The following is an 18,400-nucleotide window of genomic DNA, read 5'->3' as shown; positions in this document are numbered from 1 at the left end:
GTAAAGTGATATAATTAAAAGTAAATAAAGTAAAGAGAGTAGAAGTATAATATTTGATAGAATTTTATACTTTGTAAGTTATTAAATAAGATGTTTATAATATTGATTTTTATATTTATAAAAAAACCTAAAGTTTCTATATTTTGGTGGGTGCAGTACAAGACGTCAGGCGTATGTTGCAATTCTCGCGTAATCTACCATTTGTATTTACATAGTGTAGTGTATCTTTGTATTTACATTGGTGTTTTATTTGTGGAGTGGCGAGTGTGTTTTTTGTGTGATCTGGTTTTATGGTCCTTATTGAAATTGACTTGGGTTTTTGTACTTGTTGAGATATAAGTAAACTTTATGTTTTGACATGAGAAATAAGTCTTGTTAAGTTTTGTTTTATAAAATTGTATAGAGACTTGCAAGATAATGGTATAAGTTGTTATAATTTTTCAGTTATAAGCATGAAGAAATATAAGAATAAAATAATGTACGTAGTAAAGAAGAAATTGACAATAATTAGGAATTACTTAGATAACATCTATAATTAGTAACATAGGTGAAATTATATCATTAGTAAGTATTAAAAGATGGTACGTTATTTTAGAGTTTTTAACAGTTGATAAATGTTAAATTAGTAGCAAGTTAAATAATTATGTGTGGATAATGATTTTTTAAGTTTAAAATAAAAATAAGTTTATTTGTTATATCGATAAAGTTAAATTGTTAAGTTAAAATTATTTGAATTTTATTTTTGACGTAGAAAATATTTGGGTTTCTTGTTAATTATTTTATTTAGGTAGAGTTAGGGTTAGGTTCTAGTTTAAATTTTAATTGGTGAATGTTACTTAATGTATTCTTATATAATGTTTCTAAAAATAGTAGTTAAGAGTAAAAATGTTAGGATTAAAGATGAATTACATTATTTAATAATTGGATTTTTTAGAAGTGTTTTTAGAATAGATTTGAGTATAGTAAACTTTTGTTTAAAGATTTGAAAGTGGTTATGGACAGGATTGTGAGTTTGGATTTGGATATTGAGAGTGTGAAGGTGGAGAAAATGTATGAGAGAGCGATTACTTAGTGTGAAACTTAGAAATAGAAATTAATGTTGTAGTCGGGTTTTACATTGAAGTGATTTTGTAATAATAACTGAGGAAAGTGATAAGATTAACAGTCTGGAGGAGGTTTTTAATAAAATATATTTTTTTTTAGTCTTGAAAAATATTTAAAACTGTGAGATAACATTAGGTTAAATTATAGAGTTAGTGTAGAGATTAGTTAGAGGGTTAACTTGTTTTAAGAGCTGTATAAGTAGAGAATAAAAAAAGTAGGAATTAGAAATTTTATGTGTTTTTTAGATCATTATATAAAGAGATAACAAAGTACATGAAAGTTGGTTGTAAATATTATAATAATATTTAATAAATATTGCTTATTATAAAAATTATTATATAATTAGTATATTAGTAGTAAGTGTTTGAAGAAGTTAGGATAACTTTAAAAATATATATTAAGGAAATAGAGTAAAATTCTTAAATAGCATGATATGAATAGTAATTGCTATTTTTTGGTGTTACTTATGAAAGATAAAAAGAGTAGAGATTGTAATGAAGAACAGAATTTTTGATGAAATTGATGACATAATACACTATATTTTTTTAACTTCTGAATAGGTGTTTGTTAGTGTTTTCTTTTAGTTGTTGTAATTTGAGTAGTTTCATTTTTTTTAAATAAAATTAACCATATACTGTATAGTTTAGAGAAGTGATTTTTAATAAAATTTAGGGTAAGTTATATTACATAACATTTAAATTTAGACTGAATGAATTTTGATAGTAAGGAATAATAAACTTAATTTTAATAGATAAAAAGAAACTTAATGTATTTATTTAAATGCATTGACATTTAAGTTTGTTTGATTTTACTAACACTTAACATATTGAATGTTGTTATTTATAAGTATTGAAGGTTTTTTAAGTCTTTTGGTTTTGGAGAAATTTTAGCTTGTTGAGTTGAGATTATTACTTATATCTTTACCGAGTGGTTTTATTTATTGGGAGATATGTTTCTTAGTCATAGATTTTTATTTATGTTACATTTCAAATGGTACTAATTTGTGTAGTGGGTTTTGTTAAATGTAGGATATCGATTGGATTGTTTTATATTTTTTGTGGGCTTGGACAAATGGTTTTTGTTTTTTAAGAGTTTTTGATTTAGAATTTGAAGAGTATTTGGCATTTGGAAGAAATAAAATCGGGGGTTTTTTGGATACGGTCGAGCTGTATTTTTAATGTTAGCAAGGACTAGTTTTGGTACGTTATTTTGATTTTTTCGTTTGCTTACGGGGAGGGTCTCCTGTTAGATGTGGAAGCCTGAGACTGGCACAAGGAATTTTTGTCTAATGCTTGATGAGTCTGTTTTATGGGGAGGAGGTGTTATTTTAAGTTTTATAAAATACACCGAGAATTAGTTAAAATCGTGGAAGAAACATTATGGTAATTAAAGGGCGCTACGTTTAAAGAGCTATAAATCTTTTTAAATAGCTGCTTGACGTAAGGCGAGCTTAATCTCCCTTTTCTGCCCCAGAAAGCATCGGGCACGTCCGCATCAATGGCACCACCTCTGCCCACTGCTCCTGCTCCACCCGACCAAAAGCAAGAGCAAAAGTTGGTCGGGCTTTAAGAACTTGCAATAACTTTGAAGCAAAAGAAATCACGTTTGTCTCCCGCGCTTTTTCCTTTCGGGTGCCGCACTCACCTCTGCGGACACGCGCCGAGCTCTCGCTGCAGGAACCCGTCAGGCCTCGGTGGCTGTGAGTTCACGCTCCTCTCCCCGGGGAATTGAAAGAATTGCTGAGGAATCGCAGAAATGTTTTCTGGAGCCTTTCCCCTTCGGTGCCCCTGTGCTGTGTGTGGGACGAGGGCAGAGGAGCCTCGGGCTGGAAAGGGGCAGGAGAAAGGCAAAGGGACCCGCCGGTGTCCCCAGGGCACCGTGGGGAACACAACGGACACCGCGCGGGCACGGGGAGGTGAGGAGTGACAGTCTGGGCCAAAATCCCAGCTCACCCCAGGGAAATAAGCGAGGGACATTTTGGAGGGGAAAGCTGAGGTCACGAGTTCACCCAGCCCGGCCACGTTGTGTTTGCGCAAAGCGGCACCAGAGGTGAAGGTCAATCCTGAGCCAACCCTGCTCAACCTCTAAGTCCCAGAATAAATTCTACAAGCTGTCCACTGAGGGACTAAAAATACACAAAAGAGAACCAAGAGCATTCCGAGAGCAAACCAGAAGGTTCCTGGCAATCCCGTTGCAGCGATGTCACAGCCTTTTTGACAGAGCTGTAAGATTTTTATTTCAATGCTGCGTTTCTCTGCTGGGATCATTCACTCCGTGGGCTGTGGGGATTTTTTGGGTTTGAACTCCCTCACGGTGGCCCTGACACTGCTCAGGAGCTGGAGGAAGAGCAGAGCCAGCGCTCCTGGCAGGGGCAGGGAGTTTTCCCCCACAGCAGATCCAGCAGCTGCCCTCCAGCCCGGCCAGGAGGGATCTGCTTTGGCTCCTGGCTGCTCCAGGTGACATTCCAGCAGCCTCATCTCCCATCCAGCCCGGCCAGGAGGGATCTGCTTTGGCTCCTGGCTGCTCCAGGTGACATTCCAGCAGCCTCATCTCCCATCCAGCCCGGCCAGGAGGGATCTGCTTTGGCTCCTGGCTGCTCCAATGACATTCCAGCAGCCTCATCTCCCATCCAGCCTGGCCAGGAGGGATCTGCTTTGGCTCCTGCAGGGACAGAACATGTTCAGCTGCTCCAGGTGACATTCCAGCAGCCTCATCTCCCATCCCTGCTCCTGCCCCTCCGGCTCTCAGCTCCCTCCCCACCCGGAGCTCAGGCTCCAGTTAATGTTTTAAAGCAGGACAAGGCGGTGGCTGGATGTGCTCCCGGCCTGTGCTGAGGCAGAACATCTCTCCTGCAGAAGCTCAGCTCCTTTCAGAGCCTCGGCATGTCCGTTTTCCTCAGGAAAGGGATGCACATCCCTGCCTGCAGCACACCTCCAGTGGGACCCACCTGTGAGAGTTTTCCATCCCTTCTGCACCTCCAGCTGGCTCCCTGGAAATCTCCGAACATCATCGCACTCGAACCTCTGATTTCAAGGCATCTCCGAGGCTCTTGCTTGGCATTTAGTACCCGTGAAGGAAGATTGCCTTGGCTGAAATGCTGCTGGTGAATGATGGCCTCAGGCTGGAAAAGAGGGAGGAGATTTGGGGTGGCTGGAACATACCTGGCAGCTGTGTGGGAGCTCGGGGAGGTCGGCAACAGGGATTGCCGTCAGAGCCCCTCTGCAAACGGCCCGTGCCTCCATTCCCAGGTAATGCCAGCCGTTCCCTGGGGTCCCTGTCGGCTGTCCGGGCTGAAGCATCCCTGCGTGCCTGTGGGGAGCAGCCCCTGGCCGAGGAGCCGCGGGCAGCCCTTCAGCCGTGTCCGTGCCAGCGCTGTCCCGTGCGCCGGTGCCCGTGCCGGGACGTGCGTTCGGCACGCTGCGAGCCACGGGCAGGGCACGGCAGCTCCCGCCCCGCAGAGCCAAGGACAGGAGGTGCTCTCTGCCCTTCGGGGGCTCCGGCGCCTCCAGCCCCGCACCGGGCACAGCCGGAGCGGGAGCAGCGGCCCCGGCGGAGCGGCCGCTCCCGGCCGCGGCGCCGCAGCCCCGCTCGTCCGGCGGGGCTCCCCCGGGGATGCGGACACGGGGCGGGGGAGGCGGGCGCTGCTGCTCGCAGGGGAGCGCGGTGGCCACGGGGCTACCGGGGCGGGGGGGCTCGGCATCCCGCGGGGGCTGCGGGGCGGCTCCGTGTCCGCCCGCGGGGCCGGAGGCGGCGCTGCGGGAGCGGCGGTGCCGATGGGGTCCCGGCCCCGACGCAGCCCCAGCTCCCCGCGGCCACAGCGAGAACGGGACCCGAGCCCCGGCGGGACCCGAGCCCCGGGCCGGCCGCAGCTGGAGCGGCGGCGCCCGTCCCGGAGCGGCTCCTCCCGGCCGCGGCGCTGCCGGTCCGGATCCCAGCCGCGATCCCGCCTCGATCCGCCGGCCCCGGCACCCCCTCCCTGCCCGCCGAGGAAGGAGCGGCTCTGCCCGGCTCCCCCAGCAGACACCGGCGGGCCCAGGACCCAAATCCCGATCCCGATCTCAGCTGAGCGCCTCGGACGCCGCGCAGGCCGGGAGCTGCCCCGATCCGATCCCCGCACGGAGCTCCGAGCGCCGGTCCCGCCGCAGTCCGTCCGAGCATCCACACAGAACACGGGGCGGGCGCGGAGCCGCCGCCATTTACGGGCGGGGGGCGGGGCCGGGGGCGGGGCCAGCACAGGTGCGCGCACAGGTGCGCGGGGCCCCAGCGCGCCTGCGCGGGGCGGGGCCGCGGGTATTTAAACCGCGGGGCGAGCGCGGCGGAGCCATTTGGTGCTGGGCGCTCGGAGCGGGAGGTTACGACCGGTCGGGCTCCATATCTCTGTTTCTTTTGCTTTTCTTGCGCGTTTCTTTTCTTTTGTATTTCTTTTTCTCTGTACCTCTCCTATCTACCCTCCTTTCCTCCCCTCCCCCACCCCCTACACCCTCCCCCCCCCCAAACCCCCCCCCCTCCCTCTCCCCCCTAGCCCTCCCCTCCCTCCCTCCCGGGCGGGCCCCCCTACACCCCTTTCCTTGTCCTCCCTCTCTATTCCCCTACTCACCCCTACACTATCCTGTCCCTCCATCGTGTCCCTGTTCCTTCCCTCCCCAGCCGGGCTCCCCCGTGCCCCCTCCCCCTGCTCCCCCCCACGCGCTCCCGGTTCCTCCTGCCGCCTTTCCGTGATGCCTTTCCCCCTCCACACATTCCGCCTCCTTCCCCAAAGCTGCCTTCAATCTTTCTTTTCCTTCACCCGGCTCTCCCCCCAGGCCCCTCCCCAGCTGCCCTGCACACCCCGACCTCTCCCCACCGGCCCCCTGTCCTCGTCCCCTTCCCCTCGACTGCCGCTCTGCTCCCCTGTTCTCGTTCCCCATTCCCCTTTTCCTTCTTTCCTCGCAGCCGCGGGGCTCGGGGCGCCGCAGAATAAAGCCCAGAGGGCCGGAGCCGGCGCCCCCCGCCCTCGCTGGGGTCCCCACACGGGGCCGGAGCCGCTCTGCGGGTCCCCCCATTGCAGTCTAATACACGGCCCGACACTGCCGGGGTGCGGCTTTCCCGACATCACACTGGGGGTCGGGCTGGGGGTCGGGAGGGGGTCCTGGGGGGAGGAGGGTGGGGGGGTTAGGAAGGGCCCCCTCCGGAGGAGGGGGTCCGGGGGAGGGGGGCGGGGTGGAGGGGGGGCCTTCCCCCCTCCAGCCCCGCCCCCTCTCCGGGACCCCCTTCTCCGGACCGGGACCCGGGGGGAGGAGTGGGGGGGGGGTGGGGGGGGGGGGTGGGTTGGGGGGGGTGGGGGGGGTGGGGGGGTGGGTGGGGGGGGTGGGTGGGGTGGGGGGGTGGGGTGGGGGGGGTGGGGTGGGGGGGGTGGGGGGGGGGGGGGCGCTGGAGGGGACCGCCGGTCGTGTGTTTTTTTATTTCTGTTCACGGCGCAGAGTGACGTGACCCCCTCTGCTACCCCCCCCCCTCCGCCCCACCCCCACCCCCGCCCCACCCCCCCCCCCACCCCACCCCCCCCCACCCCACCCCCCCTCCCACCCCACTCCTCCCCCCGGGTCCCGGTCCGGAGAAGGGGGTCCCGGAGAGGGGGCGGGGCTGGAGGGGGGAAGGCCCCCCCTCCACCCCGCCCCCCTCCCCCGGACCCCCTCCTCCGGAGGGGGCCCACCCTGGCCCCCCCCCCCCCCCCCGGGACCCCCTCCTCCGGAGGGGGCCCTTCCTAACCCCCCCACCCTCCTCCCCCCAGGACCCCCTCCCGACCCCCAGCCCGACCCCCAGTGTGATGTCGGGAAAGCCGCACCCCGGCAGTGTCGGGCCGTGTATTAGACTGCAATGGGGGGACCCGCAGAGCGGCTCCGGCCCCGTGTGGGGACCCCAGCGAGGGCGGGGGGCGCCGGCTCCGGCCCTCTGGGCTTTATTCTGCGGCGCCCCGAGCCCCGCGGCTGCGAGGAAAGAAGGAAAAGGGGAATGGGGAACGAGAACAGGGGAGCAGAGCGGAGCATGCGGGAAGGTGGGGAGGGAGGTCGGGCTGCGAGGAAAGCGGGCGGGGAAGGGAAAGGCCGGCAGGGGGAAAGAGGGACGGGACAGAGGAGGGAAGAGAGAGGGAATGGAACGGAGCAGCGGGGCAGGGACAGGTGAGGGACGAGTGGGGGGGTCGCATTTGGGGGAGGAGGGGGAGTGGGTTTAGGGGAGAAAAAACAGAAATATGGAGAGAAGGAAGGAAGGGTAGATGGTGGGACGGGAGGGGAGGCCGAAATGGGACGAGAAGGAAAAGGAGGAAGACAAAGAAGGGGAATAGGAGCAGAAGGAAGGAAGAGTAGAAGGGGGCACAAAAGGGGAGCGAAAGCAGTCGGCTTTGGGGAGGAGAGGAAAACGGGGGAAAGGCAGGAAAAGAAGGGGAATGGGAGCAGGAGGAAGGAAGAGTAAAGGGGGGGAAGGAGAGAAGGGCGAAGCTGCGGAGCCCGCACAGAACCCACCACCCTCACTGCGCTCCGAGTGAGCAAATGGCGGCTGCAGCGATTCCCGGCACTTAAATAAGCTCGGCCCCACCCCACGCAGGTGCCCCGCGGTCCCGCGCACCTGAGCCAGCGCCGGCCCCGCCCCTGAGGCTCCGGCCCGGCCCCGCCCCTGAGGCTCCGGCCCGCCCGGGATGGAGGCGGGGCCATCGCTCCCGGCCCGCCGGGATGGGCCCGGGGCTGCCGCTTCGGCTCCCGGCGGTGCCGCCTCTGCCCCGGCGGGCGGGTCGGGGTCTCTCTCGGGCCGGAGCACCGGGGCGGCGCCGGGGCCGAGCCGGCGGCGGCGGCGATTTCCCGGGGCTGACCGAGACCGGCCGGGGCGCGGGGACCCCCGTGCCGCCCCAGCACCCCCAAACCCCGCCGCTCCCCGCCGTGCCAGGGAATTTTCTTTTTCCCGGTGCAGGCCGAGACATTTCTGTGAGAAAACTCAAAAGTCAGGGGTACGGGGTCTGAGGGGAGAGAAGAGATTCTGGTATAAATCCAAAACGCGTTGTGAAAAACAACATGGAAGAGCTCATTTGCTCTCCCAGCCCGGTTTCTGTGTGACCGTCTGTGATTCCAGCTGCTCCGCTGGCACTGGCAGCCTGCGGGGCTCGAAGGACTTGCCAGGTGCCCAGCACGACAGAAAAGAACGGGAGAACTCCCCGGCTCTGGCAGCGGAGCCTCTCGGCAGTGTCCCGAAAGCCCCGCAGTGCCAGCATCTCTGCATGGAAGCTGAGGGGCTCCAGCGCAGCCCCTCTGCAGCGTTCCTCTGCAGCTGGCACTGCCCAGCGCCCCTGACCAGGGTTTGGGGTCCCTGCACAGCCCCCGGCGCAGCCCCCTGGCTTCTTCCAGCTCCCTTCAGCCAGGATGATTTTCTCGGGGGTAGGAGCACCCAAAGCCAGCGGAACTGGCCTCAGCCACTTTCCGTGGGATCTCTCCTCTTCCTTCCTCACCAAATTCCCACTGTCAAAACCCAGCTTGAGGCACAGATCCCCATCCCCTCAATCTCTCCAAGGAATTGGGCTCGGATTTCCCAATCCAGCAGGGCAGAAATGCTCTTGTCCTTACCGTGCATCCTAATTGCAGTAATGGCTTAAGAAATAATTGAAAGAAATTAAAGGAATGAAGAGAAATTAAATAAGAGCTGCCAGCTCCAACTAAGGGATGCTCAAACCCCTTACCAACAATTCGCTTTAATTAACCGACTCAAACAAAGTAATCAACACCACATTGATACAGTAGGATTCTTTTTAATCGAGTTATAGATAAATATTGCAGAATGTAAAAACCTTTGTAAATCCAGAAACTCTTTCAAGAGATAGACAGGGCACAGCTGCAGAGAGTCTTGGGGAGTTCAGGGGAAAAACCCCAAAGTTTTCAGTGTTTAGCATCTCCCACCCTGTCGTCACTGACAGCAAACACGGCTTCAGCCTCGGGAAAACACGGAGAGTCAGGGATTTTACAGATCCTGGTCTCACCTCAGCCTCTCAGCAGGTACAGTCTGCAGGGAGAGGGAAGAAAAAGGGTCAGAATGGACAGCCTACTTCCAGAAAATCATCACCATTCATAAAGCACTAAGCAGAGCTGTAAGAACTTCCCCAAAGGTTCATTTCCCTGCGGACTGAGGGCTCTCAGTTGAAGCACGGGCTGGACCTGCCACGGACAGACTCCAGGAACCCCAGAAGTAAAAGCCACTGGGCCAATTCCAGAAAACATTCCAAAATCAGGCTCCTAGGATGTGACCATCTCCTCTCTCACCTGGAGGTGGAAGCACAAGGAATGATCTTCCCTCCTGTGGGTTTTCTGGGATCTGCAGTGAACCGCAGGGGGAAGAAAACAAAGCCTGAATATTTCGCACGACTGGAACAGAAAAGTGGGGAAAAGGGAGGCAGGGGCACTGCTGGGGTGATAACTGGGATCCAGCCTCTCCACACCAATGGAAGCAGAGACTGAGTGACAGAGCCTTTGGGACCACTTTGCTGGGATTCATAGGAAAACGGGTGAGTTTTATTTTGGCAATAAAGCCAAGCTGCTTCTCACCTCATCAGCCGGGTACAGCAGCAGCACCCGCAGGAACCTGGCCAGGTGGCTCTGCCTGGCAGAGGGCTCCCCACTTCCTGGGAATTGTGTGCTACAGGGCTGTGCCACTGGCCATTAAAACAGTTCCCACCTGGCCCTTCACAAAGGCAAGGTGCTTTTTCCATACAGCAAATGGTTTTTGAATTAAGAAGGTAACACTATACTCAACTGGAGAAGAAAAAAGTGAGAGCTGTAAAATTTTCCCACGCCAGGCAAAAAAGAAAGCCAAATCAAACCAAAACGAAAAGTAGCATAACAATGAAAAAAACCCCAAAACATATCAAGCATATTTCAAGAGAGTTTAAATCTGAATGAAGTGATTTACTTAGAGGCTTGAAAATCTGCCATGCTGCAAAAATCTAACTGCTGCAATAAAAGCCTTTTCTTACATCACATTTTAGCCCTGAATTTGCAAAAACCCCTGCCAAACTAACAATTCACCACATACAGTTCTTGAGTCATTCCTGTCCTTGAGCACGAGTCAAGCTAAAGTTATGGAGACAAGAAAAACATAAGTGACTCAATGCTGCTCCTTTGGAAATTACAGAATCAGAGGGAGGGTTTTCCTTAGCTTAGGAAAAATGCACAGCCAGTTCAGCAGATACTGAATAGCAGGGAAGTCAGGAGATACGTGCTTTGCTGTCAGAGACAAACATATAAATAAATATTTACATTAAGCCAGAGGTCTACAGATGGTCTGATCAGAAGTCTTGATGCAGAAAACCAGCCCTGGGGTATCCTCTTAAGGGACACAGGAGGAACTCCTTGGCTGGGACACAGCCTCGCTCAGCGCTGCTCCCATGGCTCTCGGCTCTTTGCCAGTGCTTGCAGTGTCCCCGGAGATCCCAGAGGATGGCAGGGCCAAGGCTCCCGTTCGCTCCTCCGGCACTCAGCGAGTGTTTCCTGCCACGCCCCCTGTGCAGAGCAGCCACGCGCGGCTCGCCGGTGCTCAGCCCTGCCTCCAGGGCTTTGAATGGCACATCCACCTGCAAAATAGGCAGGGAGAGCTTCTGGCTCACACGCGGGATTTGACAACACAAAGAGCACGCGTGGGTGTCAGAAAGGGCTCAAATCTCATCTCACACCACCGAGAGGGGGAATGGAACGGAGCAGCGGGGCAGGGACAGGACAGGACAGGAAGGAGCCGGGTTTGGGGGGGACACGGAAACGGGGGAAAGAGAGGTAACTGAACACGGGCAGGAGCATGGAGCGGGAGAGAGAGGGACAGGAGGGGATCCTCCCGGCGCCCCGGCTCCGCCCCGGCTCAGCCCCGCCCGGGCTGCTGCGCTCGGCAGAGCTCGGCTCCGTTCGGCTGGACTCGCCTCCTCGGCCAGCTTCGGCTACTTTCGGCCACGCTCGGCTATTTCCGGCCGCATTCGCCTCCATTCGCCTCTTCGGCAAAGCTCGGCTCGCCTCGGCTGAACTCGGCAAAGCTCGGCTCCGCTCGCCTCCTCGGCCCCTTTCGGCCGCTTTCGCCCACGCTCGCCTAGTCCCGCCCGCTCCCGCCTCCATTCGCCCACTCCCACAGCTCGGCTCCCTCCGCCCGGCCCCGGCTCCCTCCGGCTCACACATTTCCTCAGGGCACCTCAGCACAGGTTGCACACAGAAGCTGTGGCTGCCCCCGGATCCCTGGAAGTGTCCAAGGCCAGGCTGGACAGGGCTTAGAGCACCCTGGCATGGTGGAAGGTGTCCCTGCCCATGGCAGGGGCTGGAACGGGACGAGCTTTAAAAAAAGGTGCCTTCCCATCCAAACCCTTCTGGGATTCCACGAATCTGTGAACCGCTCCCGGCAGAAGGGCTACATTTCCATTGTGCTTCGAAAATGCTGCTGCAAGAACACGAAGAGAGATTTCAAATACTGTTAAAGTGGCACAACCACATCAAAAATTACGTCTGGGGGTAAAGTGGCAACTCTGCAATTCCAACCTCTGATACCAAGGACACATGGAGGGCTGAATCCTGGAGGTCCTTACATGACAGGATTTCTAGAGTTATCCGTCCCCAGTTTGCTGCTTAGGGTTAGAAAAGGTGGAATTCTGTTCTTAAGGGGTTACCACGTACCATCAACGTGAGAGACGGGGATGCTGATGTTTGATCAGAGTCCTGGAGCAGCCTGGAGCACGCTGGCTTCCCGAACCAGGTCTGCTGCCTTGTCCGTGTAGGGGTAGGGCTTTGTCCTCAGCCTCAGCAGGATCTGTCAGCAAAGGAGGAGAGAAAAGTAGAGTGCACCGGCTCCCAAGTGTGGGGGAACCATGTGCTGCTAAGGAAGACCACGTGCTGAAAGTGGTTGGAAGCCGGGCGGGTTTTGGGAGGACAAATTCCATATTACTTCTGCAGGATTCTGTCTACAGTTCCTGCTCTACAAACCAAATACATCAAACGACAACAACAAACAAACAAACAAAAAAACCCCACATTAAATCAACAACAACAAAATAATTACTCCTACCTCAATAACCCCATACTGCCCCAAACCATTCCAAGGAGGGCGGCAGGAGGGGCTGGCAAAGGCAGGGCCCCGCCGGGCCCCCCTCGCCGCTGCCATCCTTCTCCAGCGCCGCCGCTGAGCCGCCTTCAGCCCAAAACCCACCCAAAAATACCCCAAAATCGTCCTAAATGCCCCCAAAAACCCACCCAAAACTACCCAAACCCTCCTAAAAATATCCAAAAAACTCACCATAAAATGCCCCAAAACCAGCCCAAAACCCTCCCAAAAATACCCCAAAAAATCCACCCAAAAATATCCTAAAACCCACCAAAGAATACCCCAAAGCCCTCCCGAGAATACCCGAAAACCCTGCCCATAAACACCCTGAAACCCCAAATTAACCACTCTGAACCCCAAAATATCCCTGAGCTCCTCATACCCCAAATTTTCCTCCCCAACCCCCAAATTCCCCCCCGACCCCCAAAATTCACTTCTGGGTCTCGTCCTCGGGGGCCGGCGGCTGCCGGGGCCCCCCCAGGCCCGCGGGCGGCGCCCCCAAACCCGGGGGGAGTTCGGGGTCCGAGTCGGGGTCGTCCTCATGAGCCACCAGCCTGGGGACCCAAAAACCGGGGGGAACCCCGAATCGGGGGGGGGACCCAAAATTGGAGGGGGTTCTGGGGGGTTCTGGAAGGTCTTTGGGGCATCCCAGGAGGACTTTTGGGGTCTCAGGGGGTTTTGGGGGTCCCAGGAGGAATTTCAGGGGTCCTAAAGGGAAATTTGGAGGTCCCAGGGGGAGTTTTGGGGTCCCAAAGAGAATTTTGGGCGTCCCAGGGAGGGCTTTGGAGTCCTGGGGAGAAGTTTGGAGGTTTCAAGGGGTTTTTGGGAGGAATTTTGGGGGTCCTGGGGGGGGGTTGGGGTCCTGAAGGGAATTTTTGGGTTCCCGAGGCTGTTTTTGGCGGTCCCGGGGCTGTTTTTGGGGGATCCCGCCGGGTATTTTTGGGGGTGCCGGGAGTGTTCTTGGGGTCCCCCCTCACCAGTCCATGGCCGGCTCCACTCCCCGGTTCCCGGTCAGCGCCAGCGCCTTCGCCCTGCGGGACCGGGGGGCTCCCGGTTATTTTTGGGGGGTCCCAGAGGGTTCTGAGGGGTCCCGGGGGGTTTTTTGGGGGTCTCGGTGGCGTTTTGGGGGTCCCGGGGGCTCCGGGGCCTGTCCGTGTGTCCCGCCCCCCCCCAATCCCATTCCCGGTGCCGGGTCCCCTCCGGCTGCTCCCGCCCGCCCTCCCCCGCTGTCCCCCCGGTGCCGCCGCCCTCAGCGCGCCGGGCCCCGAATCCCACCTCCAGCAGCGCCTCCAGAGCCGCCCGAGCCCGGTCCCACCGCCCGCCGCCATCACGGCGGCGCCGGGCTCCCGACACGTGGGGGACGGCGGCCGGCGAGGGACAGAAAGGCACAAAGCGTTCCGGTACGGACGGCGGCCGGAACGGGACAGAAAGCCTCCCTCGCCGCTGCCATCCTAATCCGGCGCCGCCGCGGAGCCGCCTCCAGCCCTCCCCTCACTCACAGACATCGCCCCGCTCGCCGCTCGCTGCCGCCCCTCGCCCCGTCTCGGTGATTTTGCCGGGCGCTGGCTGGGGGGCTGCAGTACCGCCCTGTGCCCACAAGGCGGCAGCACTTTTCAAGCGAGTCCGCGCCAAGCCACTCCCAAGAGGGCGGCCGGGTTGCAGTACCGCCCTTTGTCCACAGGGCGGCAGCACTTTCCAAGCGAGTCTGCACCAAGCCACTCCCAAGAGGGCGGCCGTGGGCGGCGGGGTTGCAGTACCGCCCTGTGCCCACAAGGCGGCAGCACTTTTCAAGGGAGTCCGCGCCAAGCCACTTCCAAGAGTGCGGCTGCGGGTAGAGCGGCTGCACTACTGCCTTGTGTCCACAAGGCGGCAGCACTTTTCAAGCGAGTCCGCGCCAAGGCACTCCCAAGAGGGCGGTCGGGCTGCAGTACCGGCCTTTGTCCACAAGGCGGCAGCACTTTTCAAGGGAGTCCGCGCCAAGGCACTCCCAAGAGTGCGGCTGCGGGCAGAGCGGCTGCACTACTGCCCTTTGTCCACAAGGCGGCAGCACTTTTCAAGGGAGTCCGCGCCAAGCCACTTCCAAGAGGGCGGCCGGGCTGAAGTACCGCCCTGTGTCCACAAGGCGGCAGCACTTTTCAAGCGAGTCCGCGCCAAGCCACTCCCAAGAGGGCGGTCGGGCCGCAGTACCGCCCTGTGTCCACAAGGCGGCAGCACTTTTCAAGCGAGTCCGCGCCAAGGCACTCCCAAGAGGGCGGTCGGGCTGCAGTACCGGCCTTTGTCCACAAGGCGGCAGCACTTTTCAAGCGAGTCCACGCAAAGCCACTCCCAAGAGGGTGGCTGCGAGAGGCGGGGCCGCAGTACCGCCCTTTTTCCACAAGGCGGCAGCACTTTTCATGGGAGTCCGCGCCAAGGCACTCCCAAGAGGGCGGCCGGGTTGCAGTACCGCTCTCTGCCCACACGGCGGCAGTACCGCGCCGTCCCCGCCGGCACGGCCTCGGCAGCGAACGCCCCAAAGCGTCCGCGCGGGAAAGAACGGAACAAAAAGCCTGCCTGAGACCCGATAGGAACCGAAAGAAAAAAGCTTTCCTCTTAAGCTGCAGTTCAACACGCTTTATTTTTATGTTTTTCATATTTATATTCACATTCGGATTTGTAATGGATATTGATGGAAAATTATATTTTCATAATTTCTTACATTTATTCCTATTATATTTTATTTCAGATTTTTATACGTATCCTAATGGATATCTTAATAGAGGTCAGGGGAGGGTGTGTGGCTGGGGGCGGGGCCAGGGGAGGGGGTAAGGACAGGGGTGGGGGTTAGAGGGTGGGGTCAGCATTGGGGGAGGGGGGTCAGCATTGGGGGCGTGGTTAGGGGTGGGGTCAGGGTGTGGGGGAGGGGGTGGAGGGTGGGTCAGGGAAGGGGTTAGGGTAGAGGGAGGATTCAGGGTGGGGGTGTGGCTACCAGACAGACCCCTCCCCTACCCCCCCTATACATATATATATAAATATAAAAATATTGTCAGGCGCAGCAGTGGAAAATTTGATGCTACCAAGGAGTAAAAATTTTTATTTTTACTTTGATGCTCCCAGGGAGTAGAAATTTTTATTTTTAAAGTTGTTTTTCTTTTTTTTTACTTCCTCGGAGCACGGTATTTTCTACTCCTGCTTTTTTATTCTAAGTACAGAAAGGGGAAAAAAGAGAGAAAGAGGAGGAGAGAGTGAGAAGAAGAAGAAGAGGAGAGAGTGATAAGAAGAGGAGAGACAAGAAGAAAAGGAGAGAGGAGGAAGACGAGAGAGCGAGAAAAGGAAAAAGAGAGAGGAGGAAGATGAGAGAGTGAGAAGAAAAAGAGGAGAGAGGAGGAAGAGGAGTGAGAAGAAAGGGAGAGAGATGAAGAAGAGTGTGAGAAGGAGAGAAGAGAGCAAGAAGAAGAGGAAAGCGTGAGAGGAAGAAGAGAGTGTGAGAAGGAAAGGAGAGAGTGACAAGAGGAAGAGAGAGGAGGAAGAGGAGTAAGTGAGAGGAAGAAGAGGAGAGAGAGAGGAGGAAGATGAGAGAGAGGAGAGAGTGAGAAGAAGAGGAGAGAGGAGGAAAAGGAGAGAGTGAGAAGAAAAGGAAAGAGTGAGATGAAGAGGAGAGAGTGAGAGGAAGAGAAGAGAGTGAGAGGAAGAAGAGAGAGGAAGAAGAGGAGAGAGAGGAGGAAGAGGAGAGAGGAGGAAGAGCAGTGAGTGAGAAGAATAGGAGAGAGGAGGAAGAGCAGCGAGTGTGAAGAAGAGGAGAGAAGAGGAAAAGAGCGAGAAGGAGAGAGTGAGATGAAGAAGAGTGTGAGAAGAAGAGAACAGTGAGAAGAAGAGGTGAGAGTGAGAAGGAGAGAGGAGAAAGAGGAGAGAGGAGAAAGAGGAGAGAGTGAAAAGAAAAGGAGAGAGAGATGAAGCGAGTGTGAGAAGAAGAGAGGAGAGAGTGACAAGAGGAAGAGAGGAGGAAGAGGAGTAAGTGAGAGGAAGAAAAGGAGAGAGAGAGGAGGAAGATGAGAGAGAGAAGAAGAGGAGAGTGAGAAGGAGAGAGGAGGAAGAGGAGAGAGTGAGGAGAAAAGGAGAGAGATGAAGACGAGAGTGTGAGAAGAGGAGAGAGTGAGAAGACAGGAGAGTGAGAAGACGAGGAGAGAGGAAGAAGAAGTGAGAGGAGGAAGAGGAGAAAGTGAGGAGAGGAGGAAGAGAGTGAGAAGAAAAGGAGAAAGATGAAGAAGAGAGTGGGAGAAGAAGAGGTGAGAATGAGAACAAGAAGAGGAGAGAGGAGGAAGAAGAAGAGAGGAGGAAGAGGAGAAAGTGAGAAAAGGAGAGAGGAGGAAGAGGAGCGAGTGAGAAGAAACGGAGAGAATGAGATGAAAAGGAGAGTGTGAGAAGAAGAGAGAGATGAAGAAGAGGAGAGTGAGATGAGAGTGTGAGAAGAAGAGGAGAGAGTCAGAGGAAGAAGAAAGAGGAGGAAGAGGAGAAAGTGAGAAGAAGAGGAGAGAGGAGGAAGAGGAGAGAGTGAGACGAAAAGGAGAGAGTGAGAAGAAAAAGAGAGTGTGAGAAGTGGAGAGAGTGAGGAAGAAGAGAGAGGAAGAAGAGAGGAAGAAGAAGAGAGGAAGAAGAGGAGAAAGTGAGAAGAAGAGGAGAAAGGAGGAAGAGGACAGAGTGAGAAGAAAAGGAGAGAGTGAGATGAAGAAGAGGAGAAGGTGAGAAGAATAAGAGGAGAGAGTGAGAGGAATAAGAGGAGAGAGGAGGAAGAGGAGAGAGTGAGGAGAAAAGGAGAGAGAGAGATGAAGAAGAGAGTGTGAGGAGAGAGTGTGAGGAGAGGAGAGAGTGTGAAGAAGAGGAGTGAGAAGAAGAAGAGGAGAGAGGAAGAAGAAGAAGAGGAGAGAGGAAGAAGAAGAAGAGGAGAGAGTGAGAAGAAGAAGAGGAGAGAGTGAGAAGAAGAAGAGGAGAGAGGAGGAAGAAGAGGAGAGAGGAGGAAGAAGAGGAGAGAGGAGGAAGAGGAGCGAGTGAGAAGGAGAGAGTGAGATGAAGAAAAGGAGAGTGTGAGAAGAAGAGGAGAGAGTGAGATGAAGAAGAGGAGAGTGAGAGGAGAGAGTAAGAAGAAGAGGAGAGAGTCAGAGGAAGAAGAAAGAGGAGGAAGAGGAGAAAGTGAGAAGGAGAGAGAGAGATGAAGACAGTGTGAGAAGAAGAGGAGAGAGCGAGAAGAAGGAGAGAGGAGGAAGAGGAGAGATGAGAGGAAGAGGAGAGAGGAGGAAGAGGAGTGAGAAGAAGAGGAGAGAGCGAGGAGAAGAAGAGGAGAGTGTGAGAAGAAGAGGAGAGAGAGTGAGAAGAAGAAGAAGAGGAGAGAGTGAGAAGAAGAGAGCGAGAAGAAAGAGTGAGAAAAAGAAAAGGAAGAGAAAAGAGTATGAAGAAAACAGAGCAAGAAAAATAAAAGAGATAAAAAGAGAAACCAAAAAATTCAGATTAGAAAGAGAAAGGCAAAAGAAAGGAGGGGTAAAGAGAAAAAGAGTGAAAGACAAAGAGAAAAGGAAGCACTTGAAATGAAAGAGAAAAGCAAATAGAGAGACAAGAAAAAGAAGAAATAGAGCTGAAAACCTACAGGAAAACAAATGGAGAGACTGAACACAAGGTAGGGTTCAAGAGAGAAAGAAATAGAGAGTTAGAAACACAAAAAATTAAAGTTGGACAGAAAAGTAAAAAGGGTTAGAGACAAAGAAAATGATAGCAAGTGTTAGAAAGACAAAGGCTGACAAAGAGAAAAAAAAGAAGAAAACATAGTGAAACCTAGATTGAAAGAGACAAAGAGACATGGGGAAATACATGTAGAGGAAGGGAAGAAAATAGACAGGGTGAGAAGGAAATAGGGTTAGAGAAACATAGAGATGTGTTAGAAATGGAAACAAAGGAAAACACAGCCAGAGACAAAGAGTTACACATGGAAGGATAAAGTGAGGAATAGACTAAAGAGGAAAGTAAGAGGCAAAGGGAGAAAAAGGGTGAAAATGATACGACTCAACCACACCAAAGAAAGACAGGAGATGGATGGTGGGCGGGGCAGAGGGTAAGAGGTATCATTATTAGGGCTGATTAATCTTTATTCCTTTAATTTAAACTTCAGCAATACACAGGGAAACAATGTATACAAACGCAAGTACAGAGACAAATACAACAAAGAATACATCATACCTAGGCACACAAG

At 53.6% G+C, this 18,400-nt stretch overlaps 1 long non-coding RNA gene and 1 pseudogene across 1 annotated transcript; both read right to left on the bottom strand.

The window, feature by feature from the left end:
- Positions 1-3,770: 3,770 nt before the first annotated feature.
- On the bottom strand, positions 3,771-5,350 carry LOC146763338 (uncharacterized; annotated as a pseudogene).
- Positions 5,351-8,855: 3,505 nt separating this feature from the next.
- Positions 8,856-10,627, bottom strand: LOC146763337 (uncharacterized). Its single transcript, XR_014951983.1, has 2 exons — positions 10,374-10,627; positions 8,856-9,123 (listed from the first exon to the last, which is right to left on the bottom strand). It is a non-coding gene; the product is annotated as an uncharacterized LOC146763337 (long non-coding RNA).
- Positions 10,628-18,400: the final 7,773 nt, after the last annotated feature.

This window comes from Lonchura striata, chromosome 1A (assembly GCF_050655825.1).
Source record: "Lonchura striata isolate lonStrDom1 chromosome 1A, ASM5065582v1, whole genome shotgun sequence".
NCBI lineage: Eukaryota > Metazoa > Chordata > Aves > Passeriformes > Estrildidae > Lonchura > Lonchura striata.
The sequence above is the reverse complement of the archived record's forward strand: the minus strand, read 5'-3'. Positions and strand labels throughout refer to the sequence as shown.